The following is an 18,093-nucleotide window of genomic DNA, read 5'->3' as shown; positions in this document are numbered from 1 at the left end:
TATATATAGGAATCATGAATCATTGTAATAGATATCAAAATATCAATCAATAATAATACATACAATTTATTCTCTCTCTTTCTCTATACATTATTTCTTACACCAAACATCAGAATGTATTAATGAAAAATGAACGAAACTTTTATTCAAACTGGGAGCAAAAGAAGCTCTATGTTGTTTGCCAAGTTGACAAGACTCACAAAGAAAGTCAGACACGTGATGATTTGTGAAACTAGAAGGAAATAAATGCTTAAGTAAATGAAATGAGGGATGCCCAAGACGCCGATGCCACAGCCATAAATCAGCGGGGGTAGTAGAAGACGTGGTGGAAGAATAAGCAAGTTTGTCCGGTTGATCTAGGAAGTAGAGACCATTTTCTGCACTAAGACTGCCAATCGTCCTCCCCGTGACAAGGTCCTGAAAAAGACAATGATCAGAAAAAAACGTCACACTACAATTCAAATCCTGGGTAAGACGACTTAAGGATAACAGATTAACAGAAAACTTGGGAACATGGAGAACAGAAGATAGATGTATGGTAGGAGTGACTTGGACTAAACCTTTTCCAGAAATGGAAGAAACAGTACCATCGGCAATCCTAACTTTGTCCTGACCTGAAGAGGGCTTATAGACAGAGAAAAGATCAGAGGAGCCAGACATATGATCTGAGGCACCAGAATCAATAATCCAAGGCAAAGTTGTATGACACAGGAAAGCACAAGGAGAAGAAGCTAAGTTACCTGAGCGGGCAAAGGACGAGGAAGCGGTACTGAGAGCAGTAGAAGATCGGCGGTCCAACAATTGGCGCAAAGCATCCTCCAGCTCAGTATCAGAAGCTTGGGTAACAGAAGTAGAATTAGAATCAAGGGTATCAACGGCACTGGACTGATGAGCCCGGGAATAGGAACCACGTCCTCGAGATTGGCCTGACCGACCTCCTCGAGAACCAGACCGATCACCTCGACCCCCGGATGGAGTCCCATGAAGCTTCCAACACGTCTCACGAGTATGCCGCGGCTTCTTGCAATAATCACAGAATACAGACTCCTTAGCAGCAGACGGAGGAGGCAGGCTGAGGCCATCTCGAGGAGTAGACAGTAATGCGAAACGGTCAGTAGAAACAGGGGACATCATAGCAGACCGACGACTCTCCTCATTTTGTACATAGGCAAATGTCTCCTGAAGTGAAGGAAGAGTGTCTATACTCAGAACTCGATCCCTAACTGGATCATACTCCACATTTAGGCCGGCCAAAAATTTAAAGACCCGTTCCCGTGCGATGAACTTCTTGTACCTGACAGAATCAGCAGGGCAAACGGGCTTATAGTCTTCCAGGTGGTCAAGGCGTTTCCAGCCGTTGGTGAGGAAAGTGAAGTACTGAAGAACAGTCTGCTCCCCCTGAAGTGAGCTCTCAATAGATCGGCGCAACTCAAATGCTTGTGAAAAATTTCTTTTGCGGGAATAGGTAACAGCCACAGCCTCCCAAACGTCCTGGGCAGTCTCCATAGACAAGTAGCCCTCACCAAGTTCTGGAACCATCGAATGGATAAGCCAACTCATAATCAAAGAGTTGGTAATCTCCCATTGGTCATAACCTGAGTCAGTGGTACTAGGTGCCTGTATCCTGCCATCAACATACCCCATCTTCCCTCTGCTTTTCAAAAACATAGTCAAACTTTGAGACCATGCTAGGTAGTTCTGACCATTAAATAGAGAGGTGGTGATTTTCAGACTAGGGTTGGGGTTCTCAGTCATGGTAGTAGGTAGAATGGGACTCTCACTCTTTGGTGTTTGAGAAGAAGGGGACACACTGGTGGAATCTGTCATGGATACAATAATACCAAACCCGCAACAAAACTAGTGGAAATCACAAACCCGGAAGGTGGTAGTGAGATAACAGGCACAATGACCACTATAAAGACATAACAAAATTAAGAAATCATTTTTTTTTTTTTGTTTTGTTTTTGTTTTTGTTTTTTTTTTTATATATATATATTGATTTATTTATGTATACATGTATTTATATATAAATATATATAACAGGCTATATTTATATATATATCAGGATATATATATATATATATATTTATATATACCAAGGCTGAGATCATACCACAGTGAGACAGAGGCTGAGGATGATGACGACGAGCGACGAATGACTGGAGGAGATTGACGAGCTGAGGAGCTGACGGCTGAGTGACGATCGACAGAGGAAGGCGAGGAGATCGACGAGGTGAGGGAGACGAGCTGACGGCTGAGTGATGATCCACCCAGGTAAGCTTCGAACCCTAGAGTGTCGTTGGTGGAAAGGTCTACCAACGAGGGTGAGCCGAAACCCTAGAGGTGCTGCTCTGATACCATGAAGCTTGAGTAACCAGCTTAGGGTATGATAGAATATCACCCCCTATTTATAAATGAAGATTAGGGTTTACAAGAAAGTCAATTACAAGATAATCCCTGAGGGCACAAAATGATTACAGACAGACCTTAGTGAAACTTTCGGCTAATATAATATGCTAACAACACCTGCATGTATTTCTACCATTACCTCTTCAATACGCTCCTTGGCTATACACCGCATGTACATTCCATCCAAAGACCTTTTGTATAACGTTCCATTTTTCCACAGGACGAATTTGGTAGCCCTGCGTCTCGCTTCAATTCTTTTTACTTTATCTTCAGGTAGCCTACCATGTTGGAGGTAAGCAATGAATGGTTCCCGCCAATCCTCCTCGTTTTCTCCTTTCGTGGTGACGACCAAGATTGGAACCAAGTCAAAAACTTCTTTTAAAGGTTGTAACACCCTTCTTTCACCTACCGTGATAGTAATTGTTTTGCTATCTAGTAGGGTGAGTGATGTAGCCAAACTTGCAAGTGAATCAGCTCGAGCATTTGTTCTTCTCTTCAAGTGGAAAATATATGTTTTCCTGAATTGCGAAAGCAATTGATCAGCCCTTTCATGATACGGGATGAGACTTGTTTTCTTAACAATGTATTCTCCACGGAGTTGCTTTACCACCAGTTCCGAATCTCCATAAATTGAGAGTTCTTCAATAGGAATTTGTAATGCCAATTCTAATCCAGCAATTACAGCTTCATATTCTGCCTCATTATTGGAGCATCCTTCACTTAAGGCGAAAGAATGGGTGATTATAGCATTGTCTGGAGTCACAAACACAATTCCAATTCCAGCTTTATTGTTTTTAGAATTTTTTTGCTTCTTGCCATCTAGACTCCTTGAAGCTCCATCAAAATACATCTCCCATCCTTTCTGAATTTCTACTTGCATAACTTCTTCATCTGGTAAATCAGTTACTAGAGGTGAGTCATCAGGTATAGGATGTGCTGCCAAAAAATCTGTTAGAGCCTACCCCTTTACAGCTCTTTGGGGAACATATTCAATTGCGAATTGTTGGAGAATTACAGCCCACTTTGCAATTTTCCCTGAAAGTATGGGCCGTGAAAGTATATATTGCAAGGGGTCTGCTCTTGATATCAACTTGACGTCGTGTTCCAAGACATAGTGCTTTAGTTTTTGCAAGGCGAACACCAAGGCGAGACATGTCTTTTCGATAGGAGAGTAATTGACTTCTGTCCAACCAAAGTACGACTCAAGTAATAGAAGGCATTTTCTTTCCCATGCTCATTGTGTTGTGCCAACAGTGCCCCTAATGAATCATCCAGGGTTGTTATGTACAACAAGAGTGGTTTCCCTTTTATTGGGCTCATGAGTACTGGAGGCTTCAAAAGATACTCCTTAATACTATTAAAAGCATTTTGGCACTACTGATCCCATTCAAATGGAACACCCTTTTTCATCAATCTTGAGAATGCTAGGCATCGACCAGCCAAGTTCGAAATAAATCTTCTGATATAAGCCAACCTCCCTTGTAGCCCCTTCAATTCCCTTAAATTTCGCGGAGGAGGCATTTCAGCAATGGCTTTAATCTTAGTAGGGTCAATTTCAATCCCTTTGTTTCGAACCACAAACCCTAGAAACTTTCCTGAGGAAACTCCAAATGCACATTTTAGTGGGTTCATCTTGAGTTTGTATCTCCTCAAACGTTCGAAGATTCTTCTCAAATCTTCCACATGGTTTTCCTTCTCCTTCGTCTTGACAACAAGATCATCAACATAGCATTCAATGGTGTCATGGAGCATATCACTGAAAATTACAGTCATCGCCCTTTGATACGTGGCCCCAGCATTTTTCAGGCCAAAAGGCATTACCTTATAGCAAAAGACTCTTCTCGGAGTACTGAATGCAGTCATTTCTTCATCTTTAGGTGCCATTCGGATTTGATTGTATCCTGAGTATCTGTCCATAAAAGACAAGGTTTCATACCCAGTAGTTGCATCTACAAGAAGCTCAGTGATGGGCAAGGGAAAGTCATCTTTAGGACAAGCCTCATTAAGATCACGGAAATCGATGCAGACCCTGATTTGACCATTCTTTTTCTTGACTGGCACTATGTTTGCTAGCCAGGTTGGATATTGGACTTCCTTGATGAATCCTGCATTGATAAGCTTGTTGACTTCGGCTTCAATTTGGGTTGTAAGCTCTGGTCGAGTTCGCCTCTGAGGCTGTTTAACTGGCCGTTTCTCAAGGTGAATTGCAAGCTTATGGACTGCAATCTCTGGATTAAGACCAGGCATCTCACTGTAGTTCCATGCAAATATGTCACGATACTCCCTTAAGAAGGAAATATATTGCCGAGCTTCTTCTTCCTTTAAATTTGCACTAATGAAGGTTGGTTTGTTTTCTCCTTCATCACCCAGATTTATTTCACGAAGGTCATCCACGGTGGCTTGGCCTCCTGCTTCAAATTCTATTGGTGCAGGTTGAGCTTCACCTTGGTTAACATCTTCCAACACATCTTGAGTGATAGTCATGTTTACTGGAAATTTTTCCTCATCCCCCCGATAGCCTAACCCTTCTGTCCTAGCGGTGATAATACCGCCTTGCTAGATAGCCTGCCTCTGTGAAGGTGTTAATGCAAAGTCAAAGGGTGTCATTGTTCTTGGTATTTTTTTAGGATCTAAACCAACTTTTACCAACATCTGTGTAATTTTTGCACTGAAGGTAGGCTTCTCAAAACTCGAGATGTTTTCTTCTGGCACTTGTTCAACTTTCACTTTCTGTTCAACATCTCCAAGTGAGTGAAATATGATGGGTTTCAACCCTTTTCCTTTAGAAGGGACCACAATCTTATTATATTTCTCCACATAGGTGCATTTTGTCCTCCTTAATGGCAACGTGAACTCACCCTTGAGATCCAAAATTGGATTTATTGGGGCTAGAGCCTTTGCCCCCAGTTTCCTTTCGGCTTTGGCACATATCGAAAAGTTTTTTTTGTTGAAACTGGAGTAGACTCTAGAGTGTCTTTGACATTCGGAGTATTTTCAGACTTTTTCACATCTTTTCCCTTTCTTTGTGAAGTCTTTGTATAGAAGCGAGCATCAGCATAATAAGCCTCTACTTCTCCAAATGGATCATTGTCAGCCACAATTGTCCCCTCTTTTTTGGGTGAAGGCAACGGGTACTTGATACATTGGTGATAAGTTGATGGCACTGCATGATGATTATGCATCCATGGTCTCCCAAGCAAAGCATTGTAGGAGGTGTCTACATCAATGACCAAGAACTCAGTGCTTTCTTCAATATCTCCAAACTTGGTTCGCAATTCAATCTTTCCCATTGGGCGTTGTTCATTCTGATTAAATCCTTGAATGACCAGACGATTTGGGCGTAGTTGTGAAATTCGAATCCCTAACAGGTTTAAGGCCCTTCGAGGCAGGAGGTTTACTGCAGATCCTTCATCAACCAAAATTCGAGAAATTTTCACATCATGGATAAGCCCAGTTATAAACAAAGGCCGATTATGGTCTGCCATTTCAGCACACGTCATTGTCATCAAAGGTTACCATAGCCATGCATGTAGTTGTCTTCTCTTGATTTCTACCCTCAATTTCTTTGTGGAAATCCTCTGGCTTGGACAGGGCATATATTAAAGATTTTCGATGCTCTGGAGACATCTTCAGTGCATCATATACGCTCAACAATGCTGGAATTTTCTTTAGATGAGCTAGTACATCATATTTCACTTGCTCTTCCTCCAGTAAAACCTGTGGAACTTCTGATGTTTGAGGGTCTTGAGGATTTCGTAACTTCCTCCGGCAGGTCAAGTAAGTCTGGCATACTTCAGCAACCGCCTTTTTGTTGACCTCAACTTCCTTTATTCCCTCACTTATTTGGACCATGTTAACTGGTCCAACTGCAGGGTGATCATCATCATCAGTCACTTCTCCATCTTCCTGGAGCTGCATTCTTCTCCCATTTCTTAGGTACCGGGAGTCACGCCTATAAAAGCATTGAGATTCTTCAAAACCATTCTTCATGGCCTCCCAACTAGGCACCACGACTCCATTGAGGGAGCAATACCAGTCAAAGGCGATCCCCTCCAAAGAAAAGGGGAATTATTTTAGGCAAAGTGCTTGATTTTGAGCTGTTTCCCCACACTGTTTCAAAAAACGCCTAATATGTTTTTGAGGATCTCCATACCCTTCATATAGGACAAAATTTGGAAGTTCGTATCCTTCAGGAAATGGTGTTTGCTCTACCCATAAAGGGAACAAATCCCTTGGGCGATAAGTGCCCATCTCTCGAAGATCAAGAGCAGTTTTAATCTTCTCCTCAATTGTGCCTTCTATGAAATCATATGTTTGAGAAGATGTACCTTCGTCATCCAAATGTTCTGACATCTCAATTTCTATTGGCCATGGTTTATAAAATGTCCTATAGAATCGATTAGCCATGGTGTCCCAATCTGGGATTGAATTAGGTGGCAGGCTAAAGTACCAATTTGCTGCCCATCCTTCCAAAGAAAGAACGAATTGCCGTAGAAGTAACGCCTGACTTTTTGCTGTGTTTCCACATTGTGCAAGGAAACGAACCAAATGGCGCCTTGGACAACCTGTCCCATTATGTAAAGGAAAACGAGGTACTGCATATCCTCATGGGAACTGAACCCATTTGACCCAATTAGGGAAAGGGTGTCCAGAAATTTGATTTCTTTTAATAATCAAATTTTGATGGGCTTCAAAACCCTCATCTTTCAAAGAGACTGTTACTTTTGCCTGATGTTCCGCTTCCCTTCTAGCTTCAATTTTTGCTTTCTCATCATCACCTGGATTGCGAATGAAATGTATTTCTCGCTCTTCAAAATTTACATCCACAGTGATGACATTACAAGGAAAGTCAAAGTGGTCACTTGATACACTTTCTCCATCGTATGTCCTAACTGGGGATGTGTATGGTGAACCATGAGGAGAAAAGTCAAGTTCCCAATCTTCATTAGGATCCTCAACTTGAGATGACTTTGCTTGTTTACTTGAATGCTTCTATACTTCATCATCCAACATACACCTGCCATTCACCTCATCATCCTTGAAGTGTAGTTGTTTTTTCGCCTTTTTCACAAGCTCAGAGTCGGACCTACACCTGGTGTCTCCTTGTTCTGCTCCCCTTACATATTCTGGAGTGCTTTGATAGTACATTGGTGGTACTGGCAAATATTCTGGAGAAAAGGATTCTGGTGTGTACTTCGGAGAAGCTGGTGTATACTCTGGTGAGGCTGGTGTGTATTCAGGAGAAGTTGGTATATATTCTAGTGAGGCTGGTGTGTATTCAGGAGAAGTTGGTGTATATTCTGGTGAGTCAGGTATGCAGATAGGAGATGTAATGCAATCTCCTTCCCTAACTTTTGAACCAACTTCACCCTCATCTTCCTCGTCATCACTCAAAACAATGATGGTTAGGCAAGGGGCCAAAGTAAGCTTTTCCTCCCTCCTTTTATCAAAGTATGTCTGCGACTCCACAGATTGAAATTTTGAAGGTAGAAATTCCTCCAATGTGACTGGGACAAGGGGACATTGCTCTAACTACTCATCAGGGACCAATTTCTCCCCCTTTTCCTTCTTTGGGTTCTTCTTTCCTTTTTTCTTTCTTACTTACTTTGGCTTTCTTCAGTTTTTTGGAAACTTTTGGTTTTTGCTTTTTGGAAACTTTTGGCCCTTGTGTTGTTGAATCAACCACACTTCTAGCTTTCACTGTGACATTTTGTCTTTTCTTCATACTTTTTGACTGATAAACAACCCATTCACCTTCATTATCATTGTCGATAGTGATTGGGTTAGCAGATGCTTTCTCTTGAGGAGGGAGCTCGATAATCTTAGAGTCCAAAAGTTCCTGAATTTTATCTTTCAGAACAAAGCACTCTTTTATCGGATGGCTAATCAAACGATGGTAGCAGTGTTTTAAAAAGCGCGCTTAGGCGCGCGCCTAAGCCCAAGGCGAGATGAAGCGCAGCCTTGCGCCTCAAGCATGGCGAGGCGAGGCGACATGGGCGAGGCGCAGCTTGGGCAACGAAGCACGCGCTTTATTATAAAGCCTGAGGCGTGCGCTTCATGCGCTTCAAATGTTTTTCACTCCAGCAGCCCCCATTTGTTTACTGTGTGGATACCCACATGGGATAACATCTCATTTACATCATAAAATGATACAAACGTGGGTCAACAAAGCAAAAACACAGGTTCTCTTCTCCTCTCTCTCTTCTCCTCTTCTCTCTTCTCTGGTTCTCTTCTCTTCTGCTTTGACTATTCTTCTCTTCTCTTCTTTTTCTCTTCTCTCTTTTGGTTCTGTTATAACCTTTTTTTTTTTTTTTGGTTCGATTCTTCTCTTCTCCTCTGGTTCGATTCTTCTCCTCTTCTTCCTTTCGTTGTTTTCTTCTCGCTTCTGTCTCGCTCTCTCTCTGTCGCCTTCCCTCTCGCGATCGCGATCTCTCTCTCTCTCTCCTGTCTCGTTCGCGATCGCGATCTCTCTCTCGTGTTCTCTCTCGCGCTGACGATCTATCTCTCTCTTTCTTCTGTCTCTCCCTTTATCTTCTATTCATATATATATATATAATATTATATAATATCTATTATATAATATATAATATACAATATACTTATAATATATAAAATATAATTGATTTATATATATAATATTATACAATACCTATTATATAATATATAATATACTTACAGATAATATGTAAAATAAAATACATTAATTATTTAAAAATAAACACATGTATATAAAATAAAATAAAAAAATTAATTAAAACACATTATTTAAAAAATATAATAAATAAATAAAATAATATATATATATATTAAAAAATTAATTGTTTTTTTTTTCTTATTAAAAAAATTAATAATATACATATTAAATATTTGTTTATATAGAAAATTGTGCTTTATTAATATTTTGCTTAACTTTTATAACATGCGCCTCGCTTTGGTGAGATGCGCGCCTCGCCTCGTGCCTCGGGGCTTAGGCTCCAGGTGACCTTGGCGCCTCGATGCGCCTAGGGCTTTTTAAAACACTGGATGGTAGGGGCAATACTTTGGATTGTTGGTCTTTCCTACCTCATGTGGTCTTTTCACCTCAGGGAGAGCAATCAACTTTTGCTCCAACAGATCTTCAAATAGGTCTTCGACCAGATCATCCTTGAAAGAATATTTCTTCTCCAACCTCTCTTTCATAGTCACCTTTTTAAATTCTTTGGGCTTTTTAGCCCCTACTACAACGGGACCCTTCTTTCTGGTTTCGATTGTAGCTGCAGTTGAGGACTCAACCCTTTCAACGGCCTTAGGCCTCCTTCGTTTAGCTAGATGCAGCTCCATATCATGAGCTTTAGTGCATAGATCATTGAATCCTTCAAAAGTTTGAGCCATAAGAGCCGTAGAGAGCTCATGTCGGAAGTTGTTAAGGCACATCCGAATTAACTCTAATTGCGTAAACTTTTGAAGACAAGCAAATGTCAAAGCTCGCCATCTTGCAATGAAATCTGTAACAGACTCATTGTCACGTTGCTTGGTCTCAATCAGTTCTGGTATTCCAACTCGCCTTTGTGTGTTGCAGAACTGTTTAAGGAACTCCTTCACCATGGAATCCCAATTTAGGATTGATCCCTCAGGAAGGTTAGCATACCAAGTAAATGCAGAACTTTCAAGTGACTGAACGAATAGCTGCAGACATAGGGCCTCATTATGGGCTATTGGCCCGCACCTTGAAAGAAAATGAGCCACATGTTGTCTTGGATCTCCTGTTCCATCAAACATTTTGAAATCTGGTTGGGAAAAACCAGAAGGGAATGGAACAGCATCTACCCATGCTGGGTAAGATTTTGTAATTATTTGAAAGTTCTCATCACCTTTTTCTTTGACTTTCTTTACTTGTCTCCTCACCATATCATCAATCATGGCCATGAGCATTGGATTCATACCACCACTAGTTAGATCAGAGTAACAAGGACCATTGCCCCCTGGGGCTAGTGTACTTTGTATGCCTACAGATGTCCCCACAACAGGTTGTGTCATTTGTTTGGGTGTACTTCCTGGTCCTGTCATTTGGGCTTGCAACTGTTGCATTTGCTCCAACATAGCAGCCATTTCCCGTTCTCTTCTCTCGAGTTGTTCTTGTAGGGCCACCACTTTTTCCTTGAGACCTTGGTCTTGTTGGACTTGCGAATTTTCACCTTCTTTCTCAACCTCAGTCATCATAACTGCAACTTTGTTGATATCTTTCAATTCATTATTTCCAATATTCGTTGAAACAAACGAGATAGAATCATCTTGTTCGTATAAAGGATTATCAACCCCCACAACATTACTCATATTTGAAGAATCTGACTGCGATGTTTTGTTTTGAGCCTGATGGGTTATGGACCTTGTTACAGGCCCTTTTCTTATTCCCTCCATAGATAGTTCAACCAAAGTAGAAATATTTCCCAAGGGTTGCTTACCCTCCTCCACCTTGGATTTTCCAATAAAGACAGGACTTTCGATTTGTTTTTGGGGCTCATCTTTCGAGAGAGCCCTTTCAATAGCTCCTATAACATTTGTTGCCACTGTTCTTAGTTCCAGTTTCTTTAAGGCCTTATTTCTTCTTCGCCTTTGTCTTTTCGAAACTGGACCGGATGACATATCAAGTTGAGCCCCTAGGGGGGCATAGAAGGAACCGTTTGCTTTTTTTGCAAACTCCTCATGAATTTTCAAAACACTCCCTACATTTTTTGAGCGGACCAATTGATGTTGATTCAAATCCCGTTGGGCCAACAGGTGTTCCTTATTCGAACCTTGTCGGGCCAACGGGTGTTCTTTATTCTGTCGGGCCAACAGGTGTTCCTTATTCGAACCCTGTCGAGCCAACGAGTGTTCCTTTGGCTCTTGAGAGTTGACTGAGATTTGGTTTGACCGATTTTGTGCTCTGAACAGAACTATCGGTTTGTAAGCCGCAACTGTTTTTTCAACAACAGGGGCCTTTTTTTCATCAATAGGAGTTTGGGTCATTACCCTCTTCCCAATGGCCTTAATGATGGCTATGTTTTCAGCAGAGGCTTTCTTCTGGGCAAACTCCACCATTTTAATGGAGTCTTCTACCCTTTTGAGTAGTTGGGCCACAACATTTTTTGTTGCCCCCGTTGAAGCTACAACAAAAGTTGTAGTTGCAAACTGATTAGCCTCCTTTGCCTGAATTAGAAAGCTCTTCGTTCGGGCTGTGGCCCTTACAGCTGCGTACTGCTTCGACGCTTTCACATAATCTTTAGTAATCTTTCTCAAACTTTCAGCTTTCTGGAGAAGTGTGACTTTCTTCGTCACACCAGTTACTTTCGGGACAGCCAAGAGCTTTCGCTCCGGAGCCCCTTGGGTGATAGGGGAAAGAAGTGCATCTTTCCAGGATTTCGCCGGTTCTACCTTTGGGATAGCCAAGAGCATTCGCTCCGGAGCCCCTTGGGTGATGGGTGCCATCTCCACCCTTGGTGATTTCGGAACCACTGGAGTGTAGGTTTGTCTCTTGACAGTTGCTTCAGAATTCCTCTAACAAAAGAATACGTCAGTAAGTTTCAACTATATACATATATATTTTTTTTTGTTCTTCGAAAGATGGGAGGAGAAATAAGTCCCACTGGGCGTGCCAGAATTTGTAGACACAAATTTTGAAACATGAAGTATTTCAACACATTTCAAAATTTTATGTTACAAATGTCTACTGTTTAGTTTTTGGACTAAACAGTGTTGATTGTTTGAATAGCATGTTCTTATTTCCGATCTGTATTTCAGATCGTTAATTACACATTTTAGACAAATGAAACCTCCGATTAATGAAAAACAAAATAAACAACAAAAGACAATTTAAGAAGAATAAATATTTTATTGAATTTGTTATGGGTTTTGAACCCTCGAATACAAAATACAATTCTTGGGTTTGGAACCCTTTACCTATTCATCGCCATTAGCGTAGGCGCTTGAGTTTTTTAGGCTTCTCTTCTTCTTTCTTGTAACGATTTCTTTAGCTCTCAATTTCTTTCTCTCTCTCTCTCTGATCTTCACTTCTGATTTTTCTTCCGATCTCTCGTCTTGTGTGATGGTCCTCATATTTATGGAGGCCATCAGGTGATAGGAATGCTTCATCTTCAATTTGAATTTCAAATTGAAAGATAGCGCCATTTAAATTTTGAATAATAGCGCTATCGGATTAATCGTATATCTGATTAAGCGGATTGATCTTTGGGGTTTCATCCTGTGTGGTGTCCTTGCTGTAGGCTCTATAGGTGTTATCTTTCGTAGGCTCCACGTGTCATTTGAGTATCTTGAATAACGTTGTTGAGATACAACGTCGTTTTATTTATGTACTTCAACGGATCATATTGATTTTTTTTTAGGGAGTGATTACCTACAACCTTCCTATCATAGGCTCTATACACGTCATAAATTTAGTTGAAATTTATGTGCCAACAATCTCAGCCCTAAATTGGTCCAAGTGCCTTTGTCTTGATGTTCCTTTTTCCACCTTTTAATTGCCACATCAAGATTCCCGTGGCTGATATGGCCTCTATACACTTTGATGTCGCCACCAAACTTGATTGCCAGAGGATCATGAAAATTATTTGTGGCTGCTTGAATCTCTGGAAGAGAGAAATGACGGTATAATTGGATGACATCATCTGCAATTGGATCCTTCCGCAATTGCCATGACACACCATTCTTAGGACTGTTGTTCTTCCACTTCCTCCGCCCAAGATCAATACCTTTAGCCACTACATGTGTAGTACTCAAAAACAGATAGCTTATTATTCCCTTTTGTCAAGATATACGAATATTGTCCTGTGATGCCAATCCATGCTTGAAGCTCCCCACAACTTCACTCATTGTAGGCCTTCCTCTTGGATAATTATGTAAACATTTGTTAGCAACTTCTGCAAACACCTTTAGACAATTTGGTGATATTTGTACTCTTATAGAAGGATCAATGATCTGGTCAAGGGTGTGTACACCCCATTTTGACCAGTTTTAAGACTTGATCGCTTTCTGCCAAATACCCAATGATAAAAATTGAAAAATGCTATTTTATGAATTTCTCAGCAGAAAAATCAAGTTTAAGCTGTAATCCCAACCTTACACTCGTTTTGGCCAAATTATTTTAGACCTGTTAAAAAAAAAATTGTGGACAAAATTTGAAAAACAGAGCATGTTCGGAAAATAAGCCTCATTCCGTCGTGGGATGACCACATGGCTTGTGAGAAACCTCGTGGGTTGTCATGTGGTTTGTGAGGAATTATTGGGTGTGGTGAGCGAGGAAAAGCATGGGTTTTATAAAAGGGGGAAGGGAATTGAGAGGAAAAAGTCAGAGAGAGGAGGAAGATTGCTTTCAAAAAAGGGAAAAGGAAAAAAGTTTGAGAGAGGAGAAAAATTGCTTTTCAAGGGGGACAGAGAGGAGGCTCAACACTAAAAATTTCTTCTCTTTTTCTGGCCAGTTCTGATGAGAGTGTTTTAAAAAAGAGAGTGTTTTTCAACCTATCTTTCTATATTTCACCTAAACCGAAAAGCTGCAATGAAGCTTAAACTTGATTATATTGCTGAGATTTCTAAGTGTACTCCATAACCCTTAGGGTGTTAGGAAAAGAGTTTGTTGATCAAAATCCTTTCTTTTAAAGGTGAATTTTTGAAAACAATTCTCATTCATATCTATCGATCTCAGCAAAATTGACCGAAATTGGGCAAACCTGGGCAAAGAGTGACTAGCAGTCGTCCGCTGGACAACCACCCAGGCGTCTGCCCCGATTTCCAGCCTTGGGTAATTCGCTCTCTGGTTTTAGTGTTTAAATATTATCTGAGGGAAAATAACATAAGGCAAGGCTTGGCTCAGTGGTTAAGATGTTGTGTGTTGGGGCTCAGATCCTGGGTTCAAACCCTCTCAGCAACATCTCTTGGTTTTTTTATTTTGGTGGAGGATGACGTTAGTGTGATGCAGTGATGGTGTCATTGCTGACTTAGGCAGACGGCGTCAATTGTAGTGGACGGAATATTCCATGGTGTCAACAAAGTATTCACTGAGTTCTGAAAATTGCAATTTAGCCCAGAATTTTCAAACAAATGTGTTGTAGTTGTAGCCCAGATTTCGGGAGAATTTTTCAGTGAGGCCTCCGGAAGTGCGACGAAGGTTGGTCCTAGCTAAACGGACTGGTCCGGACGCAACCGTGAAGTTAGAATTATGAAATTTTGAATATTTTTTTTAAGGGCAAATTATGCAAATGGTCCCTGTAATTTACTCATTTTATCATTTTGGTCCCTGTTGTTTCAATTTGATCAATTTTGCCCCTGAATTTTACGGATTGTGTCATATTAGTCTAATAAATAATAGCGATTAAGTTTGATAGACGGAAAATCAAATGATGTGCCAATTTGGTCCCTGTAATTTACAGGATGTGTCAATTTGGTCCCTGTAGTTTATAGGAAAGTCAAAAAATTGACACATCCTGTAAACTACAGGACCAAATTGACACACCATTTGATTTTCCGTCCATCAAAGTTAACTGCCGTTATTTATTGGACTAATATGACACAATCCGTAAAATTCAGGGGAAAAATTGATCAAATTGAATCAACAGGGACCAAAATGATAAAACGGGTAAACTACAAGGACTACCGCTATAATTTGCCCTTTTTTTTATTGTTGCATCTGTATTTTGTATAGTATCTTGCATATTTATAGCCTTAGTATCCTGCCTGTACATATTTTGTTTTTTATTATGTTTAATATTCTACCATGAGACTATTTGCTTATTTGATATAACTCTATGAATGTCGGTGGATGGAAGTTGTGTCGCTTAATTTGGAATAATATTTTTTATGTTTGTAAACTCAATTTTGGTTGAGTTACACATTATTCAAAACTCTTTGAAAAACATGAAATCAAATGTTCCAAAATAAATGCCTTAGTCTGTACCTGTATTGCTTTACATTGTAAATTTTAGCATTATTAATAATCGAAATATGAACATATAAAGTCAATAAAACTCGTACCATAGTCTAGTAGAGGCCGATCTTTTGATCGGGTGAGCAGGAGTGCTCAATTAATGATCTTCCCCTCTCATAACTAAAGTTCCGAACCAAGACAGCTTCGGTTACGACGAACGGTAGCCTTGGCATGAGTCATGGGGTTCTTAATTTTCTCAAAATATTAGGTGACAACTCTAAGATCCGGTGATGTAGTCCATTTTTGGCAAAGGTTTTGCGATAAAATGGATTTTTTATAAAAATTGCCGGATTGGGTTCTCATCTATGTTTCACATTGCACTTGTGAAACTAGATCAAAGAAATTAAGTGTTCGAACTATTTAGCGCGCTCTGGTACCCCCCGGGTGACGCGACAAAGGGTTCACTTTTTGATGTATTTTTGAGCCTGCTGGAAATTTGTGTTAATGTATATAATATGATAGTGGTGTTGGTGAAGGATAGTGGCATGTATAGAATATGATAGTGGTGTTGGTGGTAGATAGTGGCATGTATAGAATATGATAGTGGTGTTGGTGGTAGATAGTGGCATGTATATAATATGATAGTGGTAGATAGTGGTAATATATAATATGTAAGTGGCATATAATGGGTTATAATGATGTTTGTAATATCTCCTATATAAGGAGTGTCATTTGGTCTTGTAAGATAAGAAGTTTTGAATATAACAGAAATATATTCCTTCTTCCTCATATTTTCGGAGTTCTTCTTCCTCATATTTTCTGAGTTGGTATCAGAGCAACAAAAAACACAGCAGCCCTAAAACCGTCATAGCCATGTCGGAAGTCACGTCCGAAACCACTTCAACCCCTGCCGCTGCCATTCCGGTGAAAACGTCCAACTCTCACTCTGTCCAAATCACCACCATCCGCCTAAATGGTGATAATTTTCTCCGCTGGTCACAATCTGTTCGGATGTATATCCGTGGGCAAGGAAAGATCGGTTACATCACTAGTGACAAGAAGGCTCCTGCTGTTAATGATCCGCTGTTCGACAGTTGGGACGCTGAAAACTCCATGGTTATGACATGGTTGGTCAATTCCATGGAGGAGGATATAAGCTCTAATTACATGTGCTATACTACTACACAAGAATTGTGGGATAATGTTAGTCAGATGTATTCTGACCTAGGAAATCAATCTCAAGTTTTCAAATTAACTTTGAAGTTGGGAGAGATTCGTCAAGGAGATGATTCCGTCACCAAATATTTCAATTCGTTGAAAAGGTTGTGGCAGGATCTTGACATCTTCAACACATACGAATGGAAATCGGTTGACGACTGCAACCACCACAAGAAAACTGTGGAAGACAGCCGTATTTACAAGTTTCTTGCCGGCCTCAACATTGAGTTCGATGAAGTGCGAGGAAGAATTATTGGCAGACCTCCTCTCCCATCCATTGGCGAAGTATTTGCCGAAGTTAGAAGGGAAGAGAGCCGAAGGAGCGTCATGCTTAAGAAAAAAGGTACTGGTGAATCAATTGAAATTTCTGCTTTAATTAGCGATGCTGCGGCCAACAAGGCTGCAAATTACCAGCGCAGGTTTGATGATAAGCCACGGGTCTGGTGTGATTTTTGCAACAAGCCTCGCCATACACGCGAAACGTGTTGGAAGATCCATGGCAAACCTGTCAACTGGAAAAGCAGCAAACAAGGAGAGAAAAATCGTGGCTTTCCTACCGCTAATGAAGCCGATTCAGGTCCCTTCAACAAAGAGCAGATTGATCAACTCTTAAAGCTGATAAAATCCAACTCCTCATCCGGTACTCCTAGTGTTTTGTTGGCACAAACAGGTAGAAATCCTAAAGCCTTCTCTTGCCTAAACTTCTCTCCATGGATCATAGATTCCGGTGCCTCCGATCACATGACTAGTTTTTCCCATTTATTTAGTACCTATTTCCCTTGTTCTGGTCATGACAAAATCAGAATAGCCGATGGTAGTTTTTCACCTATTGCAGGAAAAGGATTTATTAAACTAACTGAGAAAATTAATCTCAATGCTGTTCTTCACGTCCCCAACTTAGCCTGTAACCTTTTGTCTGTCAATAAACTATCTAAGGATTCTAATTGTCGTGTTACATTTTTTGAATCCCATTGTGAATTTCAGGACCAGAACTCAGGGATGATGATTGGGCGTGCTAGGATGCTTGAAGGTCTTTACTACTTTGATGAAGTACCTGTTAGTAATAAAAAAGCTCAGAGCTTTAATAGTACTAGTTCAATCTCTGTTCAAGAAAAAATAATGCTATGGCACTATAGGCTAGGACATCCTAGTTTTCTTTATCTGAAACATTTATTTCCAGAATTATTTAAAGGGATTGATTGTTCTTCTTTTCATTGTGAAAGTTGCATTTTTGCAAAATTTCATCGCTCTACTTATTTGCCAAAACCTTACCAGGCTTCCAAACCTTTTTATTTGATTCATAGTGATGTTTGGGGCCCTTCTAAAATCACTACTCTTTCTGGTAAAAAATGATTTGTTACATTTATTGATGACCATACCCGCTTATGTTGGATTTATTTGATGAATAAAAAATCTGACGTGAAAAATTTATTCACAAATTTTTACAATATGATTGAAAACCAATTTCAAACCAAAATTGGTATTTTACATTCTGATAATGGAACAGAATATTTCAATGAGCAGTTAGGTGAGTTTTTTGGAAAAAAAGGGAATTTTTCATCAATCTACAT

The 18,093-nt window shown here is 40.2% G+C and overlaps 1 long non-coding RNA gene across 1 annotated transcript in view; it reads left to right on the top strand.

Annotated features, from left to right (window-relative positions):
* The window catches only part of LOC145802081 (uncharacterized), a 40,304-nt gene extending 22,571 nt beyond the window's left edge, over positions 1–17,733 (top strand). Inside the window, exon 2 of the long non-coding RNA XR_014344351.1 lies at positions 17,507–17,733. This is a non-coding gene — a long non-coding RNA (uncharacterized LOC145802081). The remainder of the gene's footprint in view (positions 1–17,506) is intronic.
* Positions 17,734–18,093: the final 360 nt, after the last annotated feature.

Source organism: Camellia sinensis, chromosome 11 (genome assembly GCF_055761805.1).
Source record: "Camellia sinensis isolate YWXY chromosome 11, ASM5576180v1, whole genome shotgun sequence".
Lineage (NCBI taxonomy): Eukaryota > Viridiplantae > Streptophyta > Magnoliopsida > Ericales > Theaceae > Camellia > Camellia sinensis.
The sequence above is the reverse complement of the archived record's forward strand: the minus strand, read 5'-3'. Positions and strand labels throughout refer to the sequence as shown.